This window comes from Hypanus sabinus, chromosome 1 (genome assembly GCF_030144855.1).
Source record: "Hypanus sabinus isolate sHypSab1 chromosome 1, sHypSab1.hap1, whole genome shotgun sequence".
In the NCBI taxonomy this organism is placed as follows: domain Eukaryota; kingdom Metazoa; phylum Chordata; class Chondrichthyes; order Myliobatiformes; family Dasyatidae; genus Hypanus; species Hypanus sabinus.
This window is the reverse complement of record NC_082706.1, coordinates 125,493,285-125,513,419: the sequence shown is the minus strand read 5'-3', so window position 1 is coordinate 125,513,419 and position 20,135 is coordinate 125,493,285. Positions and strand designations below refer to the sequence as shown.

Sequence of the window (20,135 nt, the reverse complement as noted above, 5' to 3'; positions counted from 1 at the left end):
GATGTTAGTCACGCACACAGAGCCACCTAAGGGCCAAATAAAATGAAACAGCAACATTTTACATAAACACTTATTGTGATTTTTGCCTTCGACTATCAAGACCAAAATGAACTGTGTGCCACGATAGTCAAAACGAAAAGCAAATGTATAACCGTCCGTATTACATTCCATGCAAGATTTAAAATGTTAAAGTCCCTTTCTCCTCCCTTTTACTAAGGGGCAAACAGGGAGAACAAGGACAGCGGGCGACACTAGGCGCCACTCTTCCTTCCCATCCATGTAGGCGCTGCAAACTTAGCCACTCCGCCGTCAGTTACTGAACCACCTTTTTCTAACTGCGGGATTTCTTTCTTGTCGTCGTTAGGGTGAGAGAGAGAAAAAAAAGATCAGACCCTTTCAGCTCTTGTTTCGAAAAGGCACACTTACTTTTCCTTCAGTTAAGGAGAGAAATCGCGCTGCTCCTTTGGACTGCAGGTTTCACTCAACACACGGTGCTCCTTTTTCTCCAAGCACTCAATGAAAACATGAAGAGTTTAGAATCCGGCCGCGATTTCTTGATGAGCAGCTGAAGCTGCAGCACACAGACACACATACACGCGCGCCACCTCCCTCACCACCGCCACCAACACCTCCGTCGCTCGCTCCCGCGCAGTGCGCGTGCTCAGCATAAGCGCCGACTGCCCACGCGCTCGCCCACCACCCGCTCTGGTGGACGCCGGGAGGCATCGTCGGCATTTCAACATGGCGGCGAGGGGCGTATAGGGCGATATTAGTAACCGCTCGATTCCGGCTATGTGGCGGTGTTGAAGAGGATTCATCCATTCTCATAAAGAACGGGAAACACTGATTCAGTACCTTTTAGAGGCGTTTTATCGCTCCTCGGCGATTATAACGATGCAATATGTTCATAGGACATTCGGTCCATCTTTTTATACAGTTACGAGCGCTACCTGCTTCGCCGCAGCTCCCTGGCCTCCTATTGCCCTCCATTCTGCCCTAGGTAATTATAAAGCACGAGGAACACGGTGAGCCACATAGCGCAGTGAATGCATTCTGTCCTTCCACCAATTTCTAACAAAATGTGTGACAAAAATCTTTCGATGAAATATATCAGCTAATTTATTTCAGATTTGTAGACAATTTTGCCCTTTTAAAAGCGAAAATTAACGTACGCAAAATAGCGATCTGTGCTATTGGAGGTGAAAAGAGTGTTGTCAAAAGTGACATTAGAATGGATTTGGAGTCGAATTTAACTGTTCTGCAAATGGCATTTTCCCATTGCTTGGATGAGTTTTGATTAATAGAAAATGACAAACCATCCAAAAAGTGCCTTACATATTATTACCACCCACAAAAAAACATTGATTTATAATGTTGTGTGCAATAGTTTAAATAAAACTTTCATTTTAATTGTTGAGCAACTTGCTTAAGATATGTTATTCAAATGAATTACTTTGCACATTTATCTTTTTGAAGACCAACCAGTTGTAAATCTATAAATATATTTAATCACATCCGTTCTGCTGAGAAGCCCCACTTCCCTTTTCCGGTTTCAACAAACATATCAAAAGAGTGAGAGATAGAGGAGTTAGGAAGGGAATTTGAGACAAGCAGCTGAAGACACTGTCTATTTCATTTATCCAGGAAGTGATGACTATATAGAGACCAGACAAAGATTTTGATGCTATAAACAATAAGTTTGAAATCAGAAATGAGGAATTTAAGAGGAACGTCAGGGCAGCTTCTTTACACAAAGGGTGGTGCATATTTAGAATGAACTGCCTGAGACAGTGGTTGAGGTGGGCATATTTAGCAATGTTTAAAAGCCTTCTTAGGTAAGCACGTGCATTGAAGAGGATTAGCGAGCAATGGGCCAAATGCAGGCAGATTGGACTAGCTTGCTGGGCAACACAGTTGTCATATACCATTTGGGTCAAAGGATCTGTTTAAGTGCTGTATGACTATGACTAAGAGGGATGTAGTTGTGGAACTTGGGGGTAACTTCACTTGGGAAAGCTGAGAAAATGAAAGGATTACAAATAAGGACCAAGAAGCTCAAATAAAAATAGAATGTATTGTAAGGTTAGATAATGCAACTGGTGAGGATGTAAATTCAATAAGGAATTCAAGGATTCTTTAAACCACCACTGTGCTTAATTACTTGCAGGTGCTGAGGGGCAGATATATTGGTAACGCTGTAACTTCATATTTATGGAAGGTGCAGAATGGGAAGCCAGCCAGAAGACCATTGAAATGGTTGAGTCTCTTTCCACATTTATGACATTATTTCTTGAACATTGCAGAAATCTATCCTTGGCTCCCTTCTATTTCTCATCTACATAGTGCCTCACAGCATCATTCAATACCATCATTCAGATAATATTCACAAGCTCCAGCTTTATCTTTCTCATTGGCAGCTATGTGATTTGCTTTCTTAGTGCCACATTGTACATGATCACCTTCAGACCAGATATCCACAAATCTCAGAGACAAATGTTATTTTCATTATTCTAACATCACATAACACAGTCCCTGCATCTGCTGCCTATAAGTATCAGTTTGAGTGCACTGTTGGCTAACCTCCCTTATTCCAAACAAATGATTATTCCAAACAAATGATTTGCATGTAGATAATACCCCTAACATTCTTTTCAAAATGCCCCAAGTACTTTAGAAGTTTAGACATTTAATTGCTACGTAAATTTGTAAATTGCTCTGTAATGTAGGGAAGTGTCCAAAGAATCAAAGAATTGGACATGAGAGAGAGTAAATTGATTATGGGAAAATATAAAGAGGGATGAGATTGCACTCCCAGCAGCTGCCATGGCCCAGATGGACCAAATTTTTTTCCTGTATGGCAGGTATTGTAAGTGAGTCACTGTTGCAATGCAGTCAATTTGTGTAAACTAACCTTGCACAAACATTAAGATCCCTAATTTGGTATCAGCAGCAAACTAGCTAATTGTGTCATGTATGTTAATATCCAAATCATTTACATAAATAATGAGTAACAGAGGTCCCAGCACTGATCTCTGGAGCACCCTACTAGTCACAGGCCTCTAGTCTTCAACCATCCCCTTCGACTTCCTATCATCAAGCTAATTCTGAATTCACTTCACGACCACTCTCCGAATCTCATGTGACTTAAAATTCCAGATCAGCCTAACATGCAAGACTTTGTCAAAAGGCTTACTAAAGTCCATGAAGACAACACCCACTGCCTTACTTTTCTCTATACCTTTAGTGACCTGTTTGAAAAACACCAAAAGATTTATCAGACATGACCTCCCGTGGTGACTATTCTTGATCAGGCTTTGATGATCCAAGTGATAGTGGATCTCGTCTTTCAGAAGTTCCAAAACTCCTTCCTTTCCAGACCTGGTGAAGAGTCTTGGCCCAAAACAGTGACTGTTTATTCCTTTCCATAGATGCTGCAGGACCTGTTGGAATCCCTCCAACATTTTGAGAGTATTGCTTATGATTTCCAGCACCTGCAGTATCTCTTGAGTCTAAAATAACCAAACAGAACATTCTAGGTGCACTCCATGAACTGTTCTTCAAGACAACGTTCACTATAATTTGAATTTTCCAGTATATGTAAACTAAAGTTATCCAGAATTATTGGAGCACCTTTCAGACAGGTCCCCATTATCAATTTATAGCACTCCATGATATTATTGTTGGGAGTTTACAGAATACTATAAATACAGCTTTCTTTCTTCTTTCTTATCTCCTAATTTGAATGGCTTTCTGTGTAATGGTGTTATAAATATTATCCTCCAGACAGGTTGCTATAACCGTTGAACAATAACCATTGAATAACTGCAAGTCCTAGGTCTTCTTCAACACAACATTCTGGATTCCCATGCCTGTTTCATTCATTGTCACACCTTCTTGTGACTGAGAAGTAACCAAATCCACTGTACTTAACTTAAGGGTGTGACTGCCACCTAGAACAAAATGTCCAGATAACATTTTCCCTTCCTGCTAAATCAGATTATTTGAAATCTAGATTCCAGTTCAACTCTGAATTGATTCTCCGTGGGTCCTGAAAAGAGAGCTAGGTAGAAAGCTGAGGAGCAAGACTTCGTATGTAGTATTTTCTGGATTCCTGCCTGTGCCAGCATCAGTGAGGGTAGAAACAGGATAATCTGGCAGATAAATGCATGGCTGAGAAGCTGGTACAGGGGGCAGTGCTTCAAGTTCTGGGATTATTGGGATCTCTTCTAGGGGAGGTATGACCTGTACAAAAGAGGCAGGTTGCACCTGAGCCCAAGGGGTCCATTATTCTTGTGGGCAGGTTTGTTGGAGCTGTTGGAGAGGGTTTAAACTAATTTGGCATGGGGGTGGGAAGTGGATTGAAGGGACTTAGGATAGGGCAGATGGTAAAAAAAGCAAAGATAGCATGCAGTCAGACTGTCAAAAAGGACAGGCAAATGATAGGACAAAATTGCAGGCAGCAGGATGAGTATCAGTGCATTGGGAATGCAGAATCAAAAAGGGAAGGAAATACAACACTCAAAATATTAGATCTCAGTGCATGGAGTATAAGAAATAAGGTGGATGATCTTGTTGCACTATTACAGGTTGTTAGGTATGATGTTGTGGCCATAACTGAATCATGGCTGAAGGATAGTTATAGGTGGATGTTGAATGTCCAAGGTTACACTTTGTATCGGAGGGATAGGAAGGTAGGCAGAGGGGATGGCTTGGCTCTGCTGGTAAAAGATGGCATCAAGTCATTAGAAAGATGTGACATGGGATCAGCATATATTGAATCCTTGTGGGTTGAGTTAAGAAATTGCAAGAATAAAAGGACCCTCATGGCAGTTATATACAGGCCTCCCAATAGTAGCTGGGATGCGGACCACACATTACAATGGGAAATAGAAAAGGTGTGTCAAAAGGCCAATGTTATGGTAGTCATGGGAGATTTCAACATGCAGGTTGATTGGGAAAATCAGGTTAGTAATGGATCTCAAGAGAGTGAATGTTAAATGCCTATGAAATGCCTTTTTAGAGCAGTTTGCTGTTGAGCCTTCTAGGGGATCAGCTATGCTGCATTGGGTGTTATGTAATGAACCAGAGGTGGTTAGGGAGCTTATAGTAAAAGAAGAGGCAGTGATCAGAATATGATTGGGTTCAACTTGAAATTTGATTGGAAATAAAGTCAAATGGCAAAATAGTACAACTGTGGCTGACAAGAGAAGTTGAAGCTAATATAAAAGCAAAAGAGAGCATACAACAAAGCTAAAATTAGTGGGAAGATAGAGGATTGGAAAGCTTTTAAAAACCTACAGAGAGCAATTAAAAGCATCATTATGTGGGAAAAGATGAAATATGAAAGCAAGCTAGCAAATAATATCAAAATGGGTCGTAAAAGCTTTTCCAAGTACGTAAAAAATAAAAGAGAGACGAGAGTGGATATAGGACTGCTAGAAAATGAGGCCAGAGAAGTAATAACAGGGAACAGGGAGATGGCAGATGAACTAAATGAGTACTTTGTATCAGTCTTCACTATGAAGGCACTAGCATTGTGCCAGATGTTGAAGGGTATGAGGGAAGAGAAGGGAGTGCAGTCAGTATTACAAGGGAAAAGGTGCTCAAAAAGCTGAAAGACCTAAAGGTACATAAGTCACCCAGACCAGATGAACTGCACCCTAGGGTTCTGAAACAGGTAGCAGTAGGGATTGGGGAGGCATTTGTAATGATCTTTCAAAAATCATTGAACTCTGGCATGATGCCAGAGAACTGGAAAACTGCAAATGTCACTCCACACTTTAAGAAAGGAGGAAGGCAGTAGAAAGGAAATGATACACCAGTTAGCCTAACTTCAGTGGTTGGGAAGATATTGGAGTTAATTGTTAAGGATGAGGTTATGGAGCACTTGGTGACACAGGACAAGATAGGACAAAGTCAACAGTTTCCTTAAGGGAAAATCTTGCCTGACAAATCTGTTGGAATTCTATGAGGAGATTAAAAGTAAGATAGATAAAGGGGATGCAGTGGATGTTATATATTTGGACATTCAGAAGGCCTTTGACAGGGTGTCACACATGAGGCTGCTTACCAAGTTAAGAGCTCATAGTATTACAGGAAAGTTACTGTGAAACAGGGATACTTCTTTTTCCTTTATTAGGGAGAGAGAGAGCCTGTGGTATGTCAAATTACCAGGTGAATGAGTAATCTTTGGGGTACTGCAAGTCTGTATCTTTATTGATACTTTGCTGCACGCTTGAGTGCTCAGTGGGGGGTGTTGATGCTTTTTTGATGGTGAGAAGGGGGATCATTGCATTGCTGCTGCTTATGCGTGAGGGGGGAGCTGGGGGGCTTTGGGGTTCTAACATTTAACTGTCATTCACTCTTTTGGGGAACTTCGTTTTCGTGGATGTTTGCGAATAATAAGAATTTCAAGATGTATATTTTATACATTTCTCTGACATTAAATGTACTTATTGGCATGGTTAGAGCATTGGCTGATTGGTAGGAGGCAGCAAGTGGGAATAAAAGGATCCTTTTCTAGTTGGCAACCAGTGACAAGTGGTGTTCCACAGGGGTTGGTGTTGAGCCAGCTTCTTTTTATGCTGTATATCAATGATTTAGATGATGGAATAGATGGCTTTGTTGCCAAGTTTCCAGATGATATGAAGATTGGTGGAGAGGCAGGTAGTGTTGAGGAAACAGGTAGGCTACAGAAGGATTTAGATAGGTTAGAAGAATGGGCAAGAAAGTAGCAAATGAAATACAATGCTGGGAAATGCATGATCATGCACTTTGGTAGAAGAAATAACTGCAGACTATTTTCTTTATCAATCTTTTTTATTAAGTTTCAAATATAACAATGATAGTGATACAAAGAGATCGGGATTACATTAATAAAGGTTAACGTATACATAAATAGACTCCGAGTAACATGTGTAATCTAAGCCTCCCAATCTCTTAGTAACTAACCATGAGAAAGATTAAAAAAAAAAGATTTTTACATGAAAAAAAATCCCCCTAAACTAACAAAAAAAACCAGAATAAAAACAAAACAAAAGCTGGGCTGCCTTATTTCATCAGTTAAAGTTGTTATTTGTCATTAACTCCACTCCTCTATACAGGAAAAAAAGTTATTGAGAAGGATTCGGAAAAGGTCAGCTTACATCATATGAAAATGTTGAATAAGTGGTCTCCAAGTTTCTTCAAATTTAACCGAAAGGTCAATCGTGCCACTCCTAATTTTTTCCAAGTTTTGATTAGAATCTTTCCATTTAAATAAAATGGATCTTCTGGCTATTAATGTAACAAATGCAAACAAACAGCAAGCTAAAGGGGATAAATGACTAGAGTTCATCACTAGTAATCCAAAAATTGCAGTAATAGGATGAGGTTGTAAATCAATATGCAAAACTGCTGAAATAATATCAAAAATATCTTTCCCATATTTTTCCAAAAGAGGGCAAAACCAGAACATGTGTCAAGGAAGCTACCTTGGACTTACATCTGTCACAGACAGGATTTATATGACAATAAATGCGAGCTAACTTATCCTTGGATATATGGGCCCTATGAACCACCTTAAATTATATCAAGGCATGTCTAGCACACATTGAAGAAGTGGTATCTAGTTGGAGAATTTTCTCCCATTTCAGGTAAAGATACCTGAAGTTCTCTTTCCCCATTCATTCTCAATTTTATCAAATGTACCTAGACGTATTTTTGTAATCAGATCATAAATAATTGCTATTAAACTCTTCTGATAGGGGACTGATAGGCAGATGATTTTCTAAATGAGGAGAAAATCCAAAAATCTGAGATGCAAAGTAACTCGAAAATCCTCATGCAGAACACCCTAAAGGTTAACTTGCAGGTAAAGTTGGTGCTGAGGAAGACAAATGCAATATTAGCATTCATTTTAAAAGGTCTAGAATATAAGAAAGGGAATGTGCTGTTCTGGCTTTATAAGGCACTCGTAAGGCCTCATATTGAGTACTGTGAACAGTTTTGGGCTCCTCATTGAAGAAAAGATGTGCTGGCATTGGAGAGGGTTCAGAGGACCTTCACAAGAATGATTCTAGGAATGAACGGGTTATCACACAAGCATCATTTGATAGCACTGGGTCTGTATTTGCTAGAACTTAGAAGGCTGGGGTTGGGGGATCTCATTGAAACTTTTGAATGTAAAAGGACTGGACAAAGTAGATGTCGAAAAGATGTTTCCCATGGTGGGGAGTCTAGGACAATAGGGCAATTTGTGAATAGGTGAATTTGTGGAATTTTTTACTACCGACAGTTGTGAAGGCCAGGTCATTGGGTATATTTAAGGCAGAGCTTGATAGGTTCTTGACTGGACAGGGCAACAAAGGTTTCGTGGAGAAAGCTTGGGAGTGGGGCTGAGGAAGGTTAAAAAGGATCAGCCATAATTGAATGGTGGAGCACCCAATGGGCCAAATGGTCTAATTCTGTTCCAATGTCTTACAATCTGATGAAATTCAAATTCTTCGAGGTAAGTGCGGGCAGTGGAGTGAGAGAGCTTTGGCTCAACAGGCTTCGGCGGTAACTGGACGAGGCGAGGCAGTTGTTGATTGCAAAAGGAAGTAGTATGTGTGGGAGGCTGGTTTTCTGTGGTCAGTGTCAGATGTGGGAGGTCCTGGAGCTTCCCGGCATCCCAGACAGCCACATCTACACCTGGTGCATCGAGATGCAACTCCTAACGGACCATGTTAGGGAACTGGAGATGCAGCTCAATGACCTTCGTCTGGTCAGGGAGAGTGAGAAGGTGATAGAGAGGAGTTACAGGCAGGTGGTCACTCCGGGGCCACAGAGGACAGAGAAATGGGTCACAGTCAGGAGAGGGAAGGGTAAAAGTCAGGTACTAGAGAGTACCCCTATGGCTGTACCCCTTGACAATAAGTACTCCTGTTTGAGTACTATTGGGGGGGGGATAGCCTACCTGGGGGAAATGACAGTGGCCGTGCCCCTGGCACAGAGTCTGGCCCTGTGGCTCAGAAGGGTAGGGAAAAGAAGAGGAAGGCAGTAGTGATAGGGGACTCTATAATCAGGGGATCAGACAGGCGATTCTGTGGACACAGGAAAGAAACTCGGATGGTAGTTTGCCTCCCAGGTGCCAGGGTCCGGGATGTTTCTGATCATGTCCAAGATATCCTGCGGTGGGAGGGAGAACAGCCAGAGGTAGTGGTACTTATTAGTACCAATGACATAGGTAGGAAAAGGGAAGAGGTCCTGAAAGAAGACTACAGGGAGTTAGGAAGGAAGTTGAAAAGCAGGACCTCAAAGGTAGTAATCTCAGGATTACTGTCTGTGCCACGCAACAGTGCGAATAAGAATAGAATGGTGTGGAGAATAAATGTGTGGCTGAGGGAATGGAGCAGGGGGAAGGGATTCAGATTTCTGGATCATTGGGACCTCTTTTGGGGTGGGTGTGACCTATACGAAAAGGATGGGTTTCACTTAAATCCCAGGGGGACCAATATCCTGGTGGACAGGTTTGATAGAGCTGTTGGGGAGGGTTTAAACTAGTTTGGCAAGGGGGTGGGAATCAGAATGTGAGTGCAGGGATAAGGTAGAAGGACAAGGGCAAGGGTTCTGAGTTGATGAGGACTAACAGGCAGGGGACAGAACATAATTGTAGCCAGTTAAAGGGGTTGAAATGTGTCTATTTCAATGCTAGGAGTATTAGGAACAAGGAGGGTGAACTTAGAGCATGGATTAGTATGTGGAACTATGATGTTGTGGCTGTTACTAAAACTTGGTTGGAGGAAGGGCAGGTCTGGGTGATGCAGGTCCCAGGGTTCAGGTGTTTTAAAAGGAATAGGATGGGTGGTAGAAAAGGGGGAGGCGAGTGGCATTGCTGGTCAGGGATAGTATCACAGCTATAGAAAGGGAGGACTCTGCAGAGGGAGTGTCCACTGAGTCGGTCTGGGTGGAAGTCAGAAATAGGAAGGTATCAATCACCGTGCTGGGAGTACTCTATAGGCCCCCAAATAGCCCTCGGGACACCGAGGAGCAGATAAGTAGGCAGATTTTAGAATGGTGCTCAAAATACAGGGTAATAGTTATGGGTGATTTCAACTTCCCTCAGATTGACTGGCACCTCCTGAGTGCAAGGGGGATAGATGGGGCTGAATTTGTCAGGTGTGTTCAAGAAGGATTCCTGACAGTATGTGGACCAGCCAATGAGAGGAGATGCTATAATGGATCTAGTTCTGGGTAATGAACCTGGTCAGGTGACAGACCTCTTGGTAGGGGAGCATTTTGGTGAGAGTGACCACAACTTCCTTAGCTTCAGCATAGCTATGGAAAGGTATAAAATTAGATGAAATGGTAAAGTGCTTAACTGGGGAAGGGCTAACTTTGAAGGGATGAAGCAGGAACTAGCGAGAGTAAATTGGAAACAGATGTTCAAAGGGGAAAGCATAGAAGTAATATGGGAGAAGTTTAGGAACCACTTGAACCGGGTTCAAGATAGGTTTGTCCCGCTGAGGCAAGGAAAAAATACTAGGAAAAGGGAACCATGGCTGACGAAACACGCGAGGGAACTCGTCAAAAGGGAAAAGGAAGCATATGTTAGATATAAGAAGCAGGAAGTAGGAGGGGCTCATGAGAAATATAGGGTAGCCAGGCAGGAGCTAAAGAAAGGACTTAGGAGAGCTTGAAGGGGGCATAAGAAGGCCTTGGCATGTAGGATTAAGGAGAACCTCAAGGCGTTCTATGCATATGTGAAGAACAGGAGGATGACGAGAATGAAGGTGGGACCACTAAAGGATAAAGAGGGCAACATATGCCTAGAGGCGGAGGTGGTTGGGGAGGTCCTAAATGAATACTTTGCTTCAGTATTCACAAGTGAAAAGGATCTTGATCAGGGTAAGGTTGAAATAGAGCAGGCCTGTCTGCTGGACAATGTGGAGATTATGGAAGAAGAAGTGATGGATCTTCTTAAAAACATCAAGATTGATAAAGCCCCAGGGCCGATATGATACACCCCAGGTTGTTGTGGGAATTGAGAGAAGAGATCACTGGAGCATTAGCAATGATCTTTGAATCCTCTTTGGCTACAGGGGAAGTGCCGGAGGACTGGAGAATGTAGTTCCCTTGTTTAAAACAGGTAATAGGGAGAAACCTGGGAACTATAGAATGGTGAGTCTTACGTCAGTGGTCTGCAAACTACTGGATAGGATATTCAAGGATAGGATCTACGAGCATTTGGGAGAAGTACAGTCTACTCATGGATAGTCAACATGGCTTTGTGAAGGGAAGATCATGCCTCATGAGCCTGATTGAGTTTTTTGAAGAGATAACAAAAGAAATTGATGAGGGTAGGGCAGTGGATGTGGTCTACATGGACTTTAGCGAAGCATTTGACAAGGTCCCTCATGAGAGACTCATCCAGAAAGTCATGAGGCATGGAATAAGTGGAACCTTGGCTGTTTGGATAAAAAATTTGGCTTAAAGGAAGAAAGCTGAGGGTAGTTGTGGAAGGAAAGTATTCTGCCTGGAGGTCGGTGACTAGTGGAGTGCCACAGGGATCTGTCCTGGGCCCCCTGCTATTTGTAATTTTTATGAATGACCTGGATGTAGAGGCGGAAGGATGGGTGAGTAAGTTTGCGGATGACACGAAGATTGGAGGAGTTGTGGATGGAGCTGTAGGTTGTCAAAGGTTACAAGAGGATATAGACAGGCTGCAGAGTTGGGCAGAAAAATGGCAGATGGAATTCAATCCGGACAAGTGTGAAGTGATGAATTTTGGAAGGACAAACCAGAAGACTGAGTACAGGATTAATGGTCAATTACTTAAGAGTGTGGATGAACAAAGGGACATTGGGTTTCAAATCTATACATCCCTCAAGGTCGCTGCGCAGGTTGATAGGGTTGTTAAGAAGGCCTATGAGATGCTAGGCTTCATTAACGGGGACTGAGTTCAAGAGTAGAGAGGTCATGTTGCAATTCTACAAATCTTTGGTGAGACCGCACTTAGAGTATCGTGTTCAATTCTGGTCACCTCATTATCAGAAGGATGTGGGAGCTATGGAGAGGGTGCAGAGGAAATTTACCAGGATGTTTCTTGGTTTGGAGAACAAGTCATATGAAGCAAGGTTAGCAGAGCTGGGAGCGTAGAAGAATGAGAGGGGACTTGATAGAGGTCTACAAGATTATGAGAGGCATAGACAGGGTGTATAGTCAGTACCTGCTTCCCAGGGCAGTAATAGCAAACACCAAAGGGCATATGTACAAAATTAAGGGAGGGATGTTTAGGGGAGATGTCAGGGGTAAGTTTTTTACACAGAGGGTTGTGAGTTCCTGGAATGACTTGCCAGGGATGGTGGTGGAGACTAAAACATTAGGGGTATTTAAGAGCCTCTTGAACATGCACATGGATGAAAAAAAAATGGAGGGTTATGGGGTAGTGTGGGTTTAGTACTTTTTTTAAGTATTATATGGGTCAGTACAACATGGAGGGCTGAAGGGCCTGTACTGTGCTGTAATGTTCTATGGTTCTAATGTTTGATATCGTAGCTGTAGTTAGGTATGGTGGTCTCCACCAGCTTCATTATGCTGCAGCAACAGGACATCAACTACCTTGCCATGTGTGTCATACTTTAATTTGTGCAAGATTTAGGTCTTCAATCAGTTATTCATAATTTTAATTATAATTTAGTCTAGTTAGTAACATAAATTTACAGTCCCCAAGCTCTGCCAGATTTCAACTTATGAACTCTACTGAAATTATAGTATCTGATTTAACTTTGTGTAAAAAATGTTTAAATTCCTTGGGGCATTTTGGTATTTTAAATACAAGTTGTTGCCATCTTCATGCAGTTACCTAACTGCTTTCACACTTTGGGAATTCTGCTTTTAAATCTGCAGTTTTCTCTTTTCATTTCTACACTTAAGTATCTTTCCAGTTATGGAAATTATCTCATGTTTATCCATGTCAAAGTGCATCAACTGTCCATTCTACGGCAGTCATTTCACTATTCTTACTTCACTTTTTTCTATCCATTTGAAGATTACAAGAATCTCTATCCAATTTGTCATAAAATATCTGGACTACTGTTGATTGATCTGTGCATTTCTAAATAATTACTTTAACTGTTTCCATGATTTTTTGATATCACTCCCATTCCAATTTTCATTAACATGGATCAACCTGACAAAAGCAACTGAAAAGTTTATTTTGTTTTCTCTCCACAGAAGAGGCCTGACCTATGAGTTTTCCCCCCAATTTTCTCTTAGAGTCATAGAAAAGTACAGCACAGACACAGGGCCTTTGGCCCATCTGGTCCATGCCAAACTATGTACTTCCATCAACCTGCACCCAGATCATAGTCCTTCAAATCTTGACTATACATGTCCCTCTCCAAACTTCTCTTAAATGAAATCACCACTCTGATGCATCACTTATGCATTCCACACCCTCACCACCTTCTGAGTGATGCCATTTCCCCTCATATTCCCTTTAATCTTTTCACCTTTCACCCTTAATCCATGACCTCTCATTATAGTCCCACCCCACATCAGTGGGAAAAGTCTGCTTGCATTTTCCATATCTATAGACTCTTTGTTCTGTATCTGTTGATGTTTTTGAAAAAGGGTACCACACTTACTGTTCTTCTATCATCTGGCACCTCATTTGCATTTAGCAAAGATTCTGCCAAACCACCAGCAGTCTTTCCTTTGCATCCCACAGCAGCCTAGGATGTATTTTATCAGGCTCTGGAGATTTATTCAAATATAATCTTACTATTTCATCTACTTCTCCTTTTTAATGGTAACTTGCTGGTTCCTCTCCCCGAATTCAAAGACTGTGTTGTCCTTCTCATTAGTCATTATAAGTGAGAAGTATTCATTTAAAATCTGACTATGTCCTCTGGATCCACTAACATATTGCTCCATTGATCAATAGTGGCCCTAGTCTTTCCCTGGTTATCTTGTTACTTTTACTGTAAGTATAAAATGCATTGTAATTTTCCTTATTTTTGAGCAACATGATATTCTTTTCACCTTCTTTACCCTCCCAATTTCTTTTTGTAAGCATTCTTGCAATCTTCCCCTACTTTTTTCAAGCTATGCTTATTTCCAGTCCTCCATACATGCCACACTCTGCCTATTTTTTCTTTAATCAAGCTTTGATATCTCTTGATATTTTGCCTTCAATCCTATCTTTCCCCTTCACCACTAGACCTTCAGACTATAAGACACAGGAGCAGAATTAGGCCATTGAGCCCATTGATAACACTTCACTGTTCAATCCATGGCTGATTTAATATTGCTTGGATCATTCTCGTGAACCTTCTCTGCACCCTGTCCAATGCCAGCACATCCTTAATGAATTAATTTCTTAATGAATACTTTGCTTCAGTATTCACTATGGAAAAGGACCTTGGCGATTGCAGGGATGACTTACAGTGGACTGAAAAGTTTGAGCATATAGACATTAAGAAAGAGGATGTGCTGGAACTTTTGGACAGCATCAAGTTGGATAAACCACCAGGACTGACAAGATATACCCAGACTACTGTAGGAGGTGAAGGAGGAGAATTGCTGAGCCTCTGGCAATGATCTTTGCATCATCAGTGGGGAAGGGAGGTTCCAGGACCTCTTCTCTTCATGATTTTTATAAATGACCTGGATGAGGAAGTGGAAGAATGGATTAGTAAATTTGCTTTTGACACAAAGGTTAGAGGTGTTGTGGATAGTGTGGAGGGCTGTCAGAGGTTACAACGGGACATGGATAGGATGCAAAACTGGGACGAGAAATGGCAGATGGAGTTCAACCCAAAGTGTCAAGTGGTTCATTTTGGCGGTCAAATATGATGGCAGAACATAGTATTAATGGTAAGACTCTTGGCAGTGTGGAGGATTAGCGGGATCTTGGGGTCTGCCCATAGGCTACTCAAAGCTGCTGTGCAGGTTGTCTCTGTGGTTAAGAAAGCATACAGTGCATTGGCCTTCATCAATCGTAGGATTGAGTTTAAGAGCCAAGAGGTAATGTTGCAGCTATATAGGACCCTGGCCAGATGCCACTTGGAGTACTGTGCTCAGTTCTGGTCACTTCACTACAGGAAGGAAGTGGAAACTATAGAATGGGTGCAGAAGAGATTTACAAGGATGTTGCCTGGACTGGGAAGCATGCCTTATGAGAATAGGTTGAATAAACTTGGCCTTCTTTCCTTGAAGCCACAGAGGATGAGAGGTGACCTGATAGAGGTGTATAAGATGATGAGTGGCATTGATCGTGTGTATAGTCAGAGGCTTTTTCTCGGGGCTGAAATGGCTAACATGAGAGGGCACAGTTTTGAGGTGATTGGAAGTAGGTACAGAGGAGTTGTCAGGGGTAAGTTTTTTACGCAGAGAGGGATGAGAGCATGGAATGGGCTGCTGGTGACGGTGGTTGAGGTGGATACAATAGGGTCTTTTGAGAGACTTCTAGATAGGTACATGGAGCTTAAAGAAATAGAGAGCAATGGGTAACCCAAGGTAATTTCTAAAGTAAGAACATGTTCAGCACAGCTTTGTGGACTGAGGGGCCTGTATTGTGCAGTAGGTTTTCTATGTTTTATGTTTCTATCCTTTCTTAAATAAGAGGACCAAAACTGCCTACATACTCCTCATGCAGTCTGACCAATGCCTTATAAAGCCTCAGCATTACATGCATGCTTATATATTACAGTCTTTGGGAAATGAATGCTAACATTGCATTAGCCTTTCTTACCACTGACTCAACCTGCAAGTTAAAATTAGGAGAATACTGCACGATGACTCCAAAGTCTCTTTGCAACTCTAATTTTGGAATTTTCTTCCCATTTAGAAAATATTCTATCCTTTTAGTCCTTCTACCAAAATGCATAACCATACACTTCCCTATTCTATATTCCATCTGCCACTTATTAGCTCATTTTCTTAATCTGTCTATGTCCTCCTGCAGACTCCTGCTTCCTCAGTACCACTTGCCCCTCCACCGATCTTAATATTGTCCGGAAACTTGGCCACGCAGGCATCTTTTCCACCATCCAAATCATTGGTATATAACAGGAAAAGGATCAGTCCCAACGTCAAACCCTGCAGAGCACCAGTAGTCATCGTTAGCCTACTTGAAAAGGCCCCCTTTATTCCCACTTTATGCCTCCTGCCAGTTAGCCAATCTTCCATCCTTGCTAGTATCTTTCCTGTAATACCATGGGCTCTTACCTAGTTTGGCATCCTCATGTGCAGCACCTTGTCAAAAGCCTTCTGAAAATCTAAGTTAAAAACATCCACCGACTCTCCTTTATCTATCCTGCCTGTTATTTCTCCAAAGAGTTCCAACAGATTTGTCAAGCAAGTATCAACAGATTTCCCCTTAAAGAAACAATAGGACGAACAAACAACCAATGTGTAAAAGATAACAAACTGAAAATAGGTATAAAAAATTATGATGGGTATAGATAGAGTGAATGCAAGTAGGCTTTTTTCCACTGAGGCTAGGGGAGCAAAAACCAGAGGACATGGGTTAAGGGTGAAGGGGGATAAGTTTAAAGCGAATATTGGGGGGGGCGGCTTCTTCACACAGAGAGTGGTGGGAGTGTGGAATGAGCTGCCAGATGAAGTGGTAAATGCAGGCTTACTTTTAACATTTAAGAAAAACTTGGACAGGTACATGGATGAGAAGTGTACGGAGGGATATGGTCCAGGTGCAGGTCAGTGGGACTGGCAGAAAAATGGTTCGGCACAGCCAAGAAGGACCAAAAGGCCTGTTTCTGTGCTGTGGTGTTCTGTGGTTCTGTGGTTCTACAAAATAATAAATAAACAAACAAACAAACAAACAAATGATATATATTGAGAACATGGGACAAAGAGTCCTTGAAAATAAGTCGGTAGGTCGTTGGTGTAGATCAGTGACTGGGTGAGTGACATTGAGTGGTTATCCCCTCTAGTCAAGAACCTGATGGATAAGGGGTAATAACTGTTCCTGAACTTGGTGGTGTGGGTCTTGAGGCTCCTCTACCTTCTTCCTGAAGGCAGCAGTGAGAAGTGAGCATGACCTGGATGGTGAGAATCCTTGATGATGGATGCTGCTTTCCTGTGACAGCACTCTTATGTTGAGGTGCTCAATGAATGGGAGGGTGCTACCCATGATGAGTCTGGGTCATATTCATTACTTTTTGTAGGATTTACTATTCTGGGGCATTGCTGGTTCCATACCAGGCTATGATGCAACCAGTCAATATACTCTCCATGCATCTATCGAAGTTTGTCAATGTTTCAGATGTCATGCCAAATCTTTGCAAACGTCCAAGGAAGCAGAGACACTGCCGTGTTTACTTTGTACCAGCAATTATGTGCTGGACATAGGATAGATCCTCTGAAATTATAACACTGAGGAATTTAAAGTTGACCCTCTCCACCTCTGATCTCCTGATTAGAACTGGCTCATGGACATTTGGTTTCCTCCTCCTGAAGTCAATAACACTGGGGTTTTTTGGAATTGTTGCTTCCACAGAATTATTTTGTGGATATCATAAAACACTGATGCTGAACACAAAAACTATTTCAGACTACTTGTATCACATAGGAATATGGAGAAACAAGTAATTAACCTTTATTGAATATAACGCATTTAATTGCATAATGGTGCTGATGCTTTAACATAGTTCAACTAAGTTAAAATGCTTTGTTGATGATTTCCACTTGTATCCAGTGTCTAAGGCTCCTGGCTTAAATGTCCAACGATAATTAATCAGCACTGATGGATTCCATTTGTCCTGATTCCATGTCTTCATGACTGCAATGTCCTGGTGAAACCTTTCACCATTTTCATCACTGACAGCACCAAGATTTGCAGGGAAGAAGTCTAAATGGGAATGTAGAAAATGAATCTTTAGTGACGTGTTGCACTTCATGGTTTTGTATGCTTGAACCATGTTGTCAATCAGATGCACATAGGTTGGTGCTCTGTAGTTGCCAAGAAAAATTTTAACAACATCCCTGAATGTCTTCCATATGATTTTCTCCAGTCGCACAGCAAGTTCTTCGGTTTGTTTGTCATTGATGACCTGTTTGACTGTGGACCAACAAAAATGCCTTCCCTAATGTTGGCATCAGTTATTCTGGGAGACATCTGCCTCAAATATTGAAATCCTTCACAGAAATTCTTGTGCCTAGCGACAGCAGATTATGGAATCTTGAACCCAGTAATTCTGCTTTTGCTTTTGACAAACCCAAGTCTCTGACCAGGTCATTTAACTCAGATTGAGTCATTAGATGAGGCTTACTTGACATAAAGAGTTCAAAATCTGCATCAGTATCGGCGTCAGTTTCCTTTTCTGGCTCATGCATCATTTTCAGCTTATATTGTGAGCAACATTTTAATTGACTTGAATTTTGAATTGAAATTTCAAAAAATGGTATGTGTAAGGAAATTTCATGATGATTTTCATGAGCAGCAGCCCAAAATACCACTGACAGTGGTATCATCAGCAAACTTAAATATGGCATTGGAGTTGTGCTTAGCTTCATAGTCATAAAGCGAATAGAACTGGGGGCTAAGTGCACAGCCTTGTAGTGCACGTGTGCTGATGGAGATTGTGGAGGAGATTTTTTTTCAATCCAAACTGACAGGAGTCTGCAATTGAGGAAGTCAAGGATCCAATTGCATAAGGCAGTATTGAGGCCAAAGTATTGACGCTTATTGATTAGATTTGAGAGGATGATGGTATTAAATGCTGAGCTGTACTCAATGAAAAGCATTCTGATGTATGCATCTTCACTGACCAGATGTCCCAGAATTGGGGGAAGAGCGAATGAAATGCATCTGCTGTGGACCTGTTGTGATAGTAGGCAAATTGGAGCAGATCCAAGTTCCTTCTCAGGTAAGGGATGGAAGTCATTGAGGCAGGTTACCACATTCTTCTTAGGCACTATTATAATAAAAGCGTACCGAAGTGAGAGTTTAAAGATATCAGTGACCACTCCAGTTCACTGATCAGTACAGGTATTTAGTACTTGGCCAGTTACCACATCTCAGCTGGATATTTACTGTGGGTCCAAAAAATATATTGGACTGTTTGGCTCAGTCCAGGTGTGAATGATTGAAAAGAATGTTAGACACAAGGAAAGTTATCACAATTATAAGAATTGAAATATAACTGAGGAGAATAATTATGTCCATTTTTCAGAACCCTGGATGATGTAAAGAGTGAATGTTGGAGATGTAAAGAGCACACAGGGTGGAAAATGAAGGGAGGGATAATGAAATCTTAAATGCTCAAAGAGGGCCTGAGCTCAACTTCTTAGGAGGAAAAGACAAAAAAGACTCCAAACATTAGAATCTGTAACAAAAAAAAAGAAACTACTGGAATTCAGCACATCAGTCAGCATCTGTGAAGGCTGCATGTATAAGTCAGCATTTCAGGTCAAGACCCTGCATCAGGATTGAGAGAAAGTAGAAATATTGTTAGTATATTAGCAATACAAGGGGGTGGTTATAGGATTGAGGCCAGTAGGTGATAGATGGAACTAGATAGAAGAGGGGATGTGAAAGATGAACAAAAGGAGAAGAAAACAAGTTGAGTTGGTGAGAGTACATGGCAGTTGAACATTGGGATTGTGGGCGGGGTATCTGAAATTGGAAAATTCAGTGTCCATAACATTGATTGTAAGCTACCTGAATGGAATATGAGATGCTATTATTGGGCTTCTCCATAATGATGATGAAAGCTGAGGACTGATAGATTGGTGTAGGAATATGGGCAGAGTTAAAGTAACATACATTTGGAATCTTGTGATGGCTATTGTAGACAAAGTTCAGGTTAGGGAAAAAAGTAGTTCCTGCAGAAAGCAAAAATGGGAAGGATGGGAAAGGTGCAACTGGTGGTTAGCTGAAATAGTAGAATATGTGTGTTGGATGGAGAGGCTGGTGGGGTGAAAGGTGAAGGACAAGAAGACTGTTATTCGAACAGGAGAAAGAAGAGAGAGAGCAGAATTGCAGGAAATGGACTAAATGTGTTTGAGTCATTTGTCAATTGATAATAAAAAAAATCCAGAGAGGGTAAAAAGCCAGAAGGAGAAGTCTAAGTGAAAGGAGAATGCCAGAGATGGGAGAAAAAGTCATCAGTGGAGTGGAGGAGGGATGGTGTAGAACGCTTGACACCAGT

General features: G+C 41.5%; 1 protein-coding gene across 5 annotated transcripts in view; it reads right to left on the bottom strand.

Annotated features, from left to right (window-relative positions):
- The window catches only part of LOC132397252 (focal adhesion kinase 1), a 545,830-nt gene that overhangs the window by 469,939 nt on the left and 55,756 nt on the right, over positions 1 to 20,135 (bottom strand). The window contains exon 1 of one of the 5 annotated variants that reach the window (XM_059975802.1): positions 427 to 667. The exons of 3 other annotated variants lie outside the window; for them this stretch is intronic. The gene's annotated coding sequence lies outside the window, so the exon portion shown is untranslated. Of the gene's footprint in view, positions 1 to 426; positions 668 to 20,135 lie in introns of those variants that run through there. One more of the 5 variants, XM_059975794.1, reaches the window with a different exon arrangement.